This window comes from Notamacropus eugenii, chromosome 2 (assembly GCF_028372415.1).
Source record: "Notamacropus eugenii isolate mMacEug1 chromosome 2, mMacEug1.pri_v2, whole genome shotgun sequence".
Taxonomy (NCBI): domain Eukaryota; kingdom Metazoa; phylum Chordata; class Mammalia; order Diprotodontia; family Macropodidae; genus Notamacropus; species Notamacropus eugenii.
In genome coordinates, this window is record NC_092873.1 from 200,587,165 (window position 1) to 200,601,562 (window position 14,398).

General features: G+C 37.6%; 1 protein-coding gene across 1 annotated transcript in view; it reads right to left on the reverse strand.

The window, feature by feature from the left end:
- Nucleotides 1–434, reverse strand: part of CEP85L (centrosomal protein 85 like) — a 205,696-nt gene extending 205,262 nt beyond the window's left edge. The window contains exon 1 of the mRNA XM_072643149.1: nt 327–434. The gene's annotated coding sequence lies outside the window, so the exon portion shown is untranslated. The remainder of the gene's footprint in view (nt 1–326) is intronic.
- Nucleotides 435–14,398: the final 13,964 nt, after the last annotated feature.

Consider the following 14,398-nt stretch of genomic DNA (forward strand, 5'->3'; position numbering starts at 1 on the left):
TATCTCATTTGATCTTCACAGAAACCCGGAGAGATGGGTGCTATTATTATTCTCATTTTACAGTGGAGAGAGGCAGAAGTTAAATGACTTGTAATATAGGAAGTATCTGGGACTAGATTTAATTTCAGGTCTTCCTGACTCCACAGTGCCTTCAGCTGCCTCTAAAAGGCTTCACAGCAAATTAATAGGAGAACACCTGGCTTTAAAAAGGCTTTTTTTGGCATTTGTGTGAAGGATGAATTGAAAAGGAAGGAGACTGATACAGTCAGACCTCAAAAGGTACCCTGAAGCATGTCAACCATTCACATTTTCTCCCCTTTCCTTACCTTTCTGAAAGCTGGTCAGCCTGGCAACTACGAAATGGAGTTGGTTTCACAGGTCCAAACTGACACTTGAGGAGATTTCCAACGTCCTGGAAGTTAGAGGATGTGGGCAGGGATTAAAGGATATGCTAGATGTCCTCAGTGACAAAGCTATGGCGCTTAGTATGGAAAAGTTGAATTCAAGACAGTCTAGAAGTATGTTCCCACTGGAATCTGTACTGTAGGACAAGACTCCTTGATTTTTATATCATTAATCTGATACTTATATTGTCTTGAATTGCTGATTCACTCTGGAGCTCACAGACTAGACAAGTCCCCACCCACCTAGCACAGAGTGGATTTAAATACTAAATAGTCATTGTTTCTCTTTTACCAAGGAACCCTGAGGGTCTTCTCCTCCCATTTTGATTTTTTTAATTAAAGGGGTCATCCCTTGAGTAACTACTTAAAGAAGCCTATTCATTGAATGGGTGTATCTCACTCAAAGTGAAAATGCTATAGGACCTGAGCCTTAAAGGGCCAGGGTCTCACATTGCATCCTGGGCCATCTCCAGTCATCCTGATGAATATCAGACCACTGGATCCAGATGGCAGAGGAGAAGAAAGCAAGGTTGGTGACCTTGCACAGCCCTCTCTCACTCAAATCAAAGTCAGCTGCAAGTCATGTCATCATCTTGATGTCATGGTCTTCTTTGATCATTTGCAGTCACTCTTCTCTACCCTGCATCTATGACCCAGAACTGGATAATGGGTGACAGAGTTGCCAGATGGCCCCCTTTCCTGCTCCCAGTATTAGTTCAGAGGTCCCCTGGGATCTCTTTCTGCCCCAGTGCTTGATCTCAATTGTCTTCCTCTCCCTGAGAACTATGCTACTGCCACTGGCACTGCACTGTGCTCCTGGCCATCTTCCACCCCAGTGTCCACAGATGTCTCTTTTTGTCTTCCTAAGTTGCCATTGGGTGGAAAAATGACTCACTAGGACTTTTTCTTGGCTTTCCTGATGAAAATTTGCTCAGACATGTTTTCTAACTTGTTGTGGAGTTGGAAGAGGTAGTCAAAAATGTTTCCTCTCCCTCTGCCATCTTGATTCTGCCTCCCTAGCCATTTTCTTTCCATCCACACTGCTATATCAGTTTCATTATGATTCCACTCAACATTCTTATGACATCTCAAACCAAGACACCCTTCTATTGTACCACTTCTCTCCCTATGCGTGATTTCCCCAAAATTTCATATTATACTCTCTAAAACTTAGAAGAGTGCTTGGCACATAATAAATATTTTTTAAATGCTTTTTCATTCAAAGATCAAATATTTAGATACAGAAGAGATCGTTGAGATTAAGTGGGTCAGTGGATAAGAGTGCTAGGCCTGGAGTGAGGAAGACATGAGTTCAAATCTAGCCTCAGACACTTACTATCTATGTGACCTTGGATAACTCATTTAATGTCTGTCTGCCTCAGTTTCCTCAAATGTAAAATGAGGATAATAATAGCACCTAACTCCTAGGGTTGCTGTGAAGATCAAATATAATAATTGTAAAGCACTAAGCACAGTGCCTGGCACATTTTTAGTAAATATTTGTTTTCTTCCTTCCCTTATTTTACAGATAAGGTGACTGAAGCCCAAAGTCACATGGGCAATAAACAACAGAACTGATGTTTGAACCTAGGACCTCTCAGTCCTGAGACAAATGAACACCCTGAAAGACAGAGTTTCTGGGTAATTAATAATCAATTTATTAATCAGGCTAGCTGGCAATCAATAAACTGATAGTCAGTAGTTTCTCTTGGTAACCAAAGATACCAAGGGAGACCTTTAAATCCCTTCTGAAAGGGAACTCCCCTGACAAGTGACTGGCAGACATTTAATGAAGTGGGCTAAAAGTCTTCAGCTCCTCCTGCTGAGAAAGTGACTTCATCAAGAGACTCAGCAGCCTCAAGGCATCTGGGCAGAGGAAACCATCTCCATCTGGACCTCTCCGGCTAGTTTTCATCATCATGAACTGGACTGCCCTAAACTCTAATGGAAGGGACCAGGGACAAGGAGTTCATCTCCCAGGCAAAGACTCACCCAAATTCTGTTTATAGTCTAAACAGAAATTAGGTCTCCCAGTTAGGTGGGGCCCTACCCAACTAAACAGCATGTGCCTTGAGGGATAGGAGTAAATCTCTTCACTCATCCCTGCCCTTCAGAAGTTGACTGACCTTTTCAAGAGTTGGATTTTAACAGAAATAAAAGGAAAAGTGTAAATTTAATCATTAGTATTAATGTGATAGTATAACATTAATTTTTCTCATTCCAATGTATTGCTCTTCACATTGTACCATGCGGACACTTCTATCAGGAAGCTTCTGTGAAAATAAAGTTCCAGGATCTTTAGATCCTACAGAAATATCTTTAGAGGTAACTGAATCCCTCTCACTTTACCTAATTTTACAGAGGAAGTGACTGAAACTAAGAGGGCAAGAAGCATCTTGCCCAAGGTCATACAAGTAGTGAGGACAGTGTTGGGATCTGAGTTCAGGTTCTCTGACTTGAAGTCCAATGATGATTCCACTGTACCATATATCTGCAACATACAAGTCAATGTGCTAGGCCTTGTGAAAAGGCAGAGAGTAGTTTCTGATTGGTTTTAGAACAATTATTCTGTGGCACTGTCATTCATGTCTACTTTAAAAGAAGGGACAGAGAATAGGAAGGCAAACTTCTAAATGTTTCTGTAGAAATGTAGAGACCAATAGTAAGACAAGCATGGAGACTACGTGGGGCAGGGCATAACTTTATTCAACTGGACAGCTCCCAAATTTCCTAGTGATGTAATAGAGGATAGAAAAGAAAGCATAGGAAATCATTGTTCAAAACAGTTCTTTAAATATATTTTCTTGTCTATTCCCATTTTCAGATGCTATAGACAATTTGGTTTTCATGTCAATTGGCTACTTTTTTATCTGGCTTGGTTTATTTTGGGTAGTCAGATCTTTGCTTAGCTCAACATTCTTCTCAGATCACTTAATATCCAGGAATCATGTTTCTGTCCAACAAATCTAACTTTCCAAAGTAAATAAGTTCTTGGAATGAAATCATACAGAGCTAAAGAGTTTTCAGACTTGGCTAGTTATCTAGTAAATACTGTCACTGTTATGAGATCTCTTTAAAAATTATTACTGTATCTAGTCAAAATGACCTACAAAACTCAAACAGCAAACCCCGCAAAATGTAAGCGTAAGAAATACCATCAAGGAAATGCACAGAAACAGACTGAACAGTCACTGCAACCTCCAGAAGGAGCAGCTGTTCTTTTCCCTCCAAAGGAAAAAAAAGCACCCTATTAATGGCTTTTCAATTTTGCTTACCAGTTTAAATGTGCTTTTTAGGAGTAATACAAATGTGTACAGGCCCTGGGGTTGCTAATAAAGCCTAAAACACAAAAGCAGAGTTCATCGTCAGTACCTGCTGCCTCCAGGCTTCTCTTCATCCTTGGCTGCTTCCACTTTCCTTACATCATTCCACCCATTTGTTCCTTCTAGTAATGAGTTCTTTGTTAGGATAAACATGGGGATACTATACAGCAGCAGTGAGACATACTAGACATTGAATCCAGATAAGATCTCATCTTTTTTTTTTACATCATAGGGAAGTTTGTAAACATTTTCATTGGAAACTTATTTCCAGGATTTTACTACAATCTATGCAAATTATTTTATTTTATTGATCCAATATAGGCTAGTATAAAACCTGAGTTCAATTTTTTATTGATATAAATTTCTCTAACTAGACCTATTTTTTTTCTTTCAAATGGAATCTGACTCTAGAGTGTGACCTGTATTCAGCCAGTCCTGTGCTGGAGCTAGCTCCAGTCGATTGTTGAATTTGAAGTGTGAGCCTTTATGCATTGAAAATCAGCAAATGCTACAAATGAGAGTTTGAGACAATAGTCTCATTGTTTGTCTAGACTTAATAAAGTGACAGAGAAAATGCTAACAATGAAGACTAAACTTCAAAATTTCTGTGGATACAATTTCAGAAAGCTGGTTGTAAAACATTTACCAAGAGTTTATTGGTTTGAACACTGGCTTTTTACTTACTATTTGTATGACCCTCTTAGAATTGTTGGTTTTATCCTCTATAAAATGAAATGGTTGGACTAGATGACCTCTAAAGCCCCTTCCAAATCTAAAACTGTGGCATTGGCTCTGGAGACAAAGTCCCTGAGTTCAAATATGATATTTGTCACTTACTACCTGTGGGACCCTCTGATTTTAGTACTGACAGAATGCAAATTTTCCATCAGTTCCCATCTTTCCAATTGTTTATAGAATTTTTACATGGCCTGCTAAAACAAGCAATTGAATGTTATTGCTATAATATAAAGTTTTCTATCTCCAGTGTGGATATTATTCATAAAGCACTTGAAAGAATAATCTAAATGATTAAATTATATTATTACAGATCCATCACTAGTATAAACCTCAAATCTAGAAGTTACACAGATAACATGGGGTTTAAGAAGAATAATATGAGATCATAAAAATGCAACCCTAGGTACCTCTCTGAAATGGAGAAATGCACAATGAGATGGAAAATTCTGTTGGCTAGAACAGACTTGGTCTTAAAGAGACGTCTTTTTTTCTCCCCCAACATTCCCATACACACTCCTTATCCCCAATAAAAGAGACTAAATGGCTATGTGGGTACCATCCTTGCAAATCTGGGATAAGGCTCATAAAGGGAATATTTCCACTTGTACTGCTGTACCAATCATAGACTTTTAGAGGAGTCACCACTAAACTCTAACAACCCAGGTACCCAGAAACCAGTCTATAACTTGACTAATTTATATAAAAACATGGAACTGAGACTTTTTGAAGTTTGTCAAAAGATAAAAGGACAGCATCACAATATTTCCAGCATGGAATTTACTTTGATAATGGACTACTGGCAAAATATAATCACCAGATCAAAATGGATCATTGACATTTGTATAGTCCTTTAAAGTTTGCAAAGTACCTTTAACAAATATAACTTATTTTCTCTTCATATGAGTCCTTTCCTTTCAAACTAAAGTGCTAGTAAATGTTTTTGGTAAGCCTTAAAGAACTATATAAATGGTCATTTATCATGACTATGATTATCATTATGATATATAGTTGGTTCTTCATAACTTAAGCAGCTAATACTTCTAAGTTCCTAGAATTCGAAAAGATGAGACAAGAGACAATGCTTAACACTACTATGATACTAAATCCACATAATCTTCAGTTAACCATTGTCTAATAAATAATTAAATGGGATTCTTCCAGACTGGGCTGGTGAAGAAAGAATTTCAGAGAAAGTATACAATAATAATATTAGATTTCATTTATATCATCCTATGTAGTTAATAGTGTCTTGCATCCATCACTTTGTTTAATACTCATAAAAATGCTATGAGGTAGGCAATATGAAAAGGTTTATGCCATGCCTAAAAGATGGGAAAACTGAGGCTCACAGAAGTTAAGTCAATTTGTCCAAAATCATGACTACTGGGGGGATAAAGAGAACCACTATTTGAACCCAAGGTCTTATGACACTAAGTGCAATAATTATTCCCCTTCTCCATATTGCCCAACATTATTAGCCTTCTCATCTTAACTCATTATACTACTTTCCCCTGAAGCTACCATTTGATAGTTGCAATGTTTCAGAACGGCCATCAGTATTCAATATGAACTTTAAATAATTAAAATGATAAATGAAAAATCACTTATATTTGTGATTGGTTGCCTGTTCATAAAATTGATGAAATATTTTCTTAATAAATTATACTTCAACAATGAAGTAATCCTGAAGTAATCCATCCATTTTATGGATAAATAGGAAAAAAAGGAGTAAAATCATCTATTCTTCACAGCTGGGTCCTAGAAACACTATGATTCAAGCAAGATAATAAAGACACTTTGAGATAGCTCTGAAAATTCTTGGTTCCAATTATGCAGTAGCACAGAGAAGAAGGGTAAGGCCTGATGTGATGGAACTTGTTTTCATACCCACAACAGACCTTTTGTGCGTATGACATTTAGTTGAAGAAATGAATGCTGACCTGGCAGTAAACAAGAGCACAGTCTATGGCGAAGTGGCTTCAGAGAGGTTCTGGTCTCTCTTCAATACAGAACAGTACAGTATGGAGGAGACACACATTTTAAAATTAAATGCCCCCAGTTGTTGGCTCATTTATTTATTTGTTTGAAAGCCCACAATTGGATACAGTCCTTAAAAACAAAAGCTACCCATTCACAGAATATAAATGAGAAGATTTTGGGAATAGAGCCCAAATTTCCTTTAAAAGAATTGTGTTTTATTTTCATTTGGGACATATTGTGTTATAGAAGAGTGAATCTTAGGCCACTCCACAGATTAATGACTAGGAACATAAGCGAATACTAGGAATTAGGTAGGTTCACGATAAAGTCTGGAGGTCTGAGATGAAAAGCAAATAAACAGCATGTGTGTACAATAATAGAAAACAGATTTGATCTTCATATCTCAGAGAATTTAAGTTTTTAAAAAATTCAAATTATTTAAATTGTTATATGCTTTCTCATTAAGTCTTTTAATTTTTGCCATGTTTTTTTGCTGTGAGTTTTTTATTTTGTTCTGTTTTAAGTCTCCAGACTATCAACAAACTAAGGTTAGAGACACGACAAACTAAGGCAACACTAGTTTTAAATACAAGCTCACTTACATTTTAAAAACACTAAGGAGGAGCAGGATGGAAGGCTACAAGCTATGTGGTCACATAAAACTGAAAAATGGTTGAGAGGACAATGAACCTGCAGACAGTTTGACGTGAGAACCAGCTAAACCAGATAGTCTGAGAGAATTTGTAGATAATACCAAGAAGGAAGGTAACAAACAGACATGAATTGGAACAGATCTGCCCGTGTTTTAAGTTCAATCTCATATATCTATCACCTAAGAACATATGAGAATTAGCCTAGCTAAGTCTGGTTTATCATCCAGTTAGCCACAAGGTGATGATTTTTTCCATCCAATGTAATTCTCAAACATTACTTATCCAGTGCAGAACTGAAATATATATGTCAGTGGAGAAAGCATATATACCAATAAAATAAATAATTACAACAGTGAAATATACATATCCTCCTTGAGAATAAAGGTGATAATTGTACTCTACCACCTTGGTATCCAATGCATTATGTGAAGAAGTGAAAATAATACTTAAGAAGGAAAAGCTTCTGGATTTCACCAAGTAAATACAGAAAAAATCCAGGGTGGAGGCAACATATTTTATAATTTATATATAACTATGATTTATTATATATTTATATATAATTATATTATATATAATATAACATTATATATTTATATCTAATTTATAATTCAGTAACTGAATCTCTAGTTACTTCAAAAAGAAAATTCCAAAGGCCAAGAAAAGATTCCAAAGGCTGCTTTTATCTAAAGAGAAATGACTGAAAAATGAGGAGACATAGAGCCTGCATTCTTAATTATATAAATTATATACCAAATTATATAAATTCTTAACAAGCATTATCAATGCAAGCATTGAGAGTATTCTTAATGAAAACATGTAAAAGGAAGAGTCAACTCTTAGTAGGTGCTTTGAAGTTGCAGACCACACCTTCCTTCAGTGCCCTGTTACCTCTTTACAAAGTATGAATGCCATTTTCTGGTTGAGCCAGAAGGGAGCAAGGGCACTGGAAAAACAATGATAGAACATGCCCCTTCAGGGTTTTAAATAGCTAAGCCCTGGAAACAGTCAGAATTTCAAGCGACAGAAGAAATGGATAGAAGTTGGAGAAGCACCTGGCTCTTTTCAACTCTTGGCTGGTACACCTTGCTTTGTATATATCTGTTTGCATGCTGTCTCCATCCTTAGATAGCGAGCTCCTTTTGTATTCCCAGTATTCAGCACAGTGTCTAACACATAGTAGGTGCTTCATAAATGTTTAATGATTAATTTGTTAACTGTATTCAAACATCATATACTCATAGCTTGTTAAGAGATAGACTTCTGAGAATAACCAACTCATAAGGTCTTTGTAACAGTTTGTGTTTGACTTATAACAAGGACTGCTGATAACTGGTTATTCCCACTTCAAACATTCAGAGCTTTTAACTCTATTTTATTTAAACCTAACATAATTCATATATGTGTGTATATACATACATATGTAATTTATCCTTTTTTATCCACTATAACCTTGCCAGTAACATTTCCTCCTTAACTCTTTCCGTACTTCCTACAATTAGTACGTTAACGAATGCTGCTTAGTCCCTGAAATAATACCACTTATTAGAATGCAGACTAAGATAAACACCAAATCCAGTAGGTCAACATGACTGGATGATTTCCACAAAGTAGGCCAGGAACATTCCATGATGTCAGGGAACTGGGCAGTCTTTCCTGGACCAACAAAACATTCAGGTCCCTCTGTACCTTTTGAAAATATGTAATGAGTTCAGCTCCCAACGCCACCCTACCCCCACCTCCATAGGGGATTGCTCTTCTTTAAGAATTGAAACCTGCAAGTTAGGCTTCAGTTCAAAAAACATATATTAAACACCTACCACACACTTAGGAAGGGGAGGTATAAAGACAAATAAACACAGCCCCTGCTCTTAAAGAACTAACAATTTAATAGGAGAGTTGAGATATACAAACAAATAACTATAAAACAAAATGGAATAACGAAGGGACACTTGGTAAGAAAGAAGTAGTAATTGAGCTGGACCTAAAATGACAGGTATAATGCCAACAGGCAGGAATCGGAAGGGTATAGTATTCCAACATAAAAGAAAATGAGAAAAAAAGCAAGAGGGCATTATGAGTCAGTCAATAAGTACGTGTACTGAAACCATACATAGTTCAGTTTGGTTGGAACACTGAGTATGTGAGGGAGAGAAGCAGGAGATAAAACTGAAAAGGCAAGTTGGTGCCAGACTACAGTAAATCTTAAAAGCTAGAGAAGAAGCTTGGTGTAGTGGACAGAGAGCTAGCCTCAGAGCCAGGAAGACCTGGCTTCATATCCTGGTTTTAATGCATGCAAGCTGTATAACCCTTGGCAATCCATTTAACCTCAATATATTCTGCATAACTCTAAGATTGCTGTTAAGTAGCAGAGAAGCTGCTGACCTAAATTGATAGAAGGCTTTTCCTCATCTGGGAAATCCCAAAACCAGTGAAATCATGAGTTGCCTCTATTCCCCATTCCCTTAAAAGCTAAGTCAAAGAATTTTGAACTTTATTTAGCAAATAACATAGCCAGATTTTTCAACAGATCAAGTCAACAAGCATTTAAATGCCTACAATGTGCCAGGTGTGGGACAGCTAGGTGATGCTGTTGATAGAGTGCCCAGGCCTGACGGTAGGAAAACTCATCTTCCTGGGTTCAAATCTGGCCTCAGATACTAGCTGTGTGACCCTGAGTAAGTTACTTAACCCTGTTTGCCTTAGTTTCCTCATCTGTAAAGTGAACTAGAGAAGGAAATGGATGGCAAACCACTCCAGAATTTTTGCCAAGAAAATCCCAAATGAGGTCACAAAGAATTAAACATGACTAAAAAGACTGAATAACAAAAATGTGCCAGGTATAGTGCTAAGTGCCAGAGATACAAAGGAAACCAAAAAACAGTCCCTGTTTACAAGGAGTTTCAGTCTAATAGGGTAGATAATATACCAACTATGTAGAAACAAGATATATACAGGACAAACTGGAGACAATCTCTTAGGTGAGGTAGTAAGATAATGGAGAACTGAGAAAGACTTCTTTCAGAAGGAGGGACTTGAGCTAAGACTTAAAAGAAGCCAGGGAAGCTGGGAGGAGGAGATGAGAAGGGAGAGAGTTTCAGACCCAGGGGACAGTTATGGAAATGCTTGTTTGAGGAAGAGCAAGGAAGTTAATGTCAATAAGTTACAAAGTATATGAGTAAGTGGAGAGAAGGGCATGAGATATAAGAAGAGGACTGTGCAGAAGGGAGAGATTCTAAAAGGCTTTGAATACCAGAGAATTTTATATTTGATCCTGGCGGTGATAGGGAGTCACTAGAGTTTATTGAATAGGGGAAGTATCATGCTCAGACCTGTACTTTAGGAAGATCTTGATAGCTGAGTTGAGGACAGACTGGAGTAAGGAAGGGGTTGTGACAGGGAAACCAACCAGGTAGTCCAGGCTTGAGGTGATGAGAGCCTGCTGGAGGGTGATTAGTGTCAGAGGAGATAAATGGGTACACAAGACAGGCTATGAAGGTAAAATCAACAGATCTTGGCAACAGATTAGCTATGAAGAGTGAGAGTGAAGAGTTAAGAATACTACCTACACTGTAAGCCAGGGTGACTAGGAAGATATGGTGCCTCAACAGCAATAGGGAAGTTAGGAAGGAGAAGGGTTTGAGGGGTAAGAAAAGTACTTCAGTTTTAGACATGTTGAGTTTAAGATGTCTACTGGAGATCTGATTTTAAATGTCCAATAAGCTGTTGGAGATGCAAGGCTAGAGGACAGAAGTGAGGTTAAGGCTGGATAAGTAGTTTTGAGAATCATTAGGATAGAGATGGCAATTAAACCCATGGAAGCTGATGAGATCATCAAGTGAAACAGAATGGAGAGAGAAGAGGGCCTAGAACAGAGTCCTGTGGGACATTCAGTGCTAGTAAGCATGACATGAATGAAGATCCAGCAAAGGACAAATTAGGTTAAAATTAGTCAGACAGGTAGGAGGAGAACAATGAGAGAGCAGTGTCACAAGAACCTTTATGCAGTATTTTTGTGTGAGAAATTCGACAGCATACAAATGACTGGTTTAAGATAATTTACCATTCTCCTCAAGAACTTTTTTGCACAAGAATTTTGAACTGTAAAGCAAATTAATTCTCATATCATCAAGAGGAAATATTATCAATTATTTATCTTTTAAAATAATCATCAGAAAAACCTAGAAAGACTTATACGAACTGATACAGAGTGAAGTGAACAGGACCAGGAGAACATTGTACACAGCAACAGCAACGTTGTGTGACGACCAACTTTGACAGACTTAGCTCTTCTCAGCAATGCAATGATCTAAGACAACCCCAAAAGACTCATGATAAAAATACTTTCCATCTCTAGAGAAAGAATTGATGAACTCTGAATGATGACCAAAGCATTCATTTCACTTTCTTTTCTTTTTTGGTTTGCATTTTCTTTCACAAAATGACTAATATGGAAATATGCTTTACACGATTACACATGTGTAATCTATATCAGATTGCTTACTGCTTTAAGGAAAGGGGGGGGGAAAGGAAGGGAAGGAGAGAATTTGGAACTTGAAATTAAAAAACAACAAATGTTAAAAAATCTTTTTACATGTAATTGGGGGAAAATAAAATATTATTTTAAAAAAATAATAAAATGATCATCAGAGCTCAACATCTTACAAAGATATATAGAATGCAATTTAATTTTCATTCCCAGTAAATAGCACAGAAAGAATCTAAGCATACTTTTCCATATCCATAGGTCTTTTCAGAGGAAACAATGACAAACCTACCTAGGGACCCTTAGGAATGGGGAACTGTGTATATTCACTATGGCCATATCCCTACAATGTGGCTGTATCCCCCAATGTGGCTACATCAAGTCTCCCCACCTTAATGAAGCTCCCTAGCACACAGGAGCATTCCATGATCAGCAGAATACAAAACTCCAATTCAATCAACCAAGAGATATTTATTAAATACCTAATATGTCCATGGCACTTTTTAAGGTTTCATAAGGAGTAGGTAGAAGAAGACATGATCTCCACACTGAAGTAGCTTACACTCTAGTTTCACAATAATGTTGTTAAGAAGGAAGGTCCTGACCAAACACCCTAAGAAATATATGTGGGAGGGAGTGCTTTGGGGTGCCCAGTGGCACAGCTAATGTTGCAAACAGCATAAGGGAAACCAGGATCCTTTCATTTAGTAAGGTGGTATACATTTCTTGGCTTATGTTTCAGGCAGAGTCGTGTGAGGTATCAAATGCTATTGAGTTTGAAAAACAGCAAACTGAAAAAACGTTCTCCTCTAACCCATGCTAATCACAAATTCCTTTTTCTTCCTTGTATTTTTTAATCAACTTAATTAATTTGATTAAAGTTGATTAAAAATAACTTTGACTTTCACATTTGTAATGGCAAGTAAAGGATCTTTTGGTTTTTTTGTTTTAGTATAATCAAGAAATATAATGCCTCTATTTGAATGTGACTGGGGAGGATCTTTCCCACCTATTGTCCATCCTGTGAAGATTTGTAAAAAGGTCCATGCCTTTTGTTAATGAGGTACTGGTTCTCAAGGGATGTGATGCCCTCTGGCTCTAAAAAGTGTATAAAGAATCTAAGGGTGAGGTTTTACTTTGGGGTTTAGTTTTTGTAATAAGGTTTGAGTGCCAGAGGAGGACTCTGGGAAGCCACTAAAGGAGACCTCCAGCTTTGAGAACCCAGATATCATGCTTCCCACTCTGGTAGACAGCTGTACCTGTCTGTTGAATTATGGTCAGGCAGAGGAAGCCATGTCTGTTGATTACTTTGGGGCTTACCGACTGGAAGTGTTTGGCCACAGGAGGATGCTGGGAGGCCACTAAGAAGACCCCTGGTTTCAAGAATCCAGATGTTGTGGTTCCCTCTCTGGTAACTATGGTCAGATAGTTGGGGTCCAACTGTCTTTTGAATTCAGGCAGAGGATGCAATGTCTGTTGATCTTTAATTTCTGTGTGTTTTCTTTGAAGTGTAGGGTGCTGAATCCTCTGAAACAGGTGAATGATGTATGTATTTGGTTAAAGGACTGATGCATGTGCTTGATTAAAGTGAATGTTAACCCCTCAAAAGTTGCCTTTCCTTTTATGAATGCAGATCTAAGAACCTGTGATAGCAGGTTGGGATGTATGTTGGGATGCTTACTGATAAAACATTAAAAAGAATTCTAGAGCTTGGACTTAGAAGTGTGTGACTCTCTTTAACATGTGATAATGTTTATAACACAGGGACAAGGGAAGCAAACTAAGTCTGGACAAAAGGAAATTTTAAAAAATTAGATTATAGCAAGAGAGATTTTAATTGGGCATACGTAAGAAAGGATTTCTGTTTAGAAGATGTTTGGACCTTTGGAGGTCCAACCCTTTGGAGTCTGCTACCAGAATTTGTAGAACTGACATCCCTGGAGACTTACAAGAGGTTTGCTCTGTACCATCTGGACTTTTACTTTCCTAGAGGGATAAAGCTAGTTGATCTTTTAAAGTTCCTTTGAGCATTGTGATTCTATACTTCTAATAATTCATAATCATTCAAAATCATAATCAATTCATAACATCTGGTGCCTATACAACCTGTTTTTTAAATTATCTTAATTAGGCTGGTAGTTAAGATCAAAGCAGCTTAATTGTGTGTGTTTGTCTTTCGTTGCTAAAGAACGCCATGCCATCAGAGAAATAATGACATGATTTGCACTTGACTTTGTTTTGAGTGAGGGAGGGCTGTGCAGGTCACCAGCCTCACTTCTCCTCCAGAGCCATCTGAATCCAATGACCAGATATTCATCAGGATGGCTGGAGATGACCCAGGATAAGGCAACTGGGGTTAAGTGACTTGCCCAAGGTCACACAGCTAGTGAGTGTCAAGTATCTGAGGTGAGATTTGAACTCAGGTCCTCCTGACTCCTGCACTGGTCCTCTATCCACTGCACCACCTAGCTGCCCAGCAGCTTAATTGTGTTCCTTTTGAAAGTAGTCTCAACATTCAAAGAAGAATCTACTTCTCTCCCATATCAAATACTGCATTTTTAAGCTTTATATTCAAGATATAGTATATACAGGTGCCATAAGAATGTCTCCTAGCCCTTCTCTTCCATTTCTTTGTCCACACCCCTCAAAAATGTTTGACTGATATCTGAAAGTCAGTTCAATTCAATAATTTTATGACAACTCAACAACAAATCAATAAATACTTTCTCAGGCCAAAAGAGGTTTAAGCAATTAAAGGACTTCATCTGTGTCAATAGTTCATCTTCTGATGCAGCTCATAATCCTTCCAAACCTTAA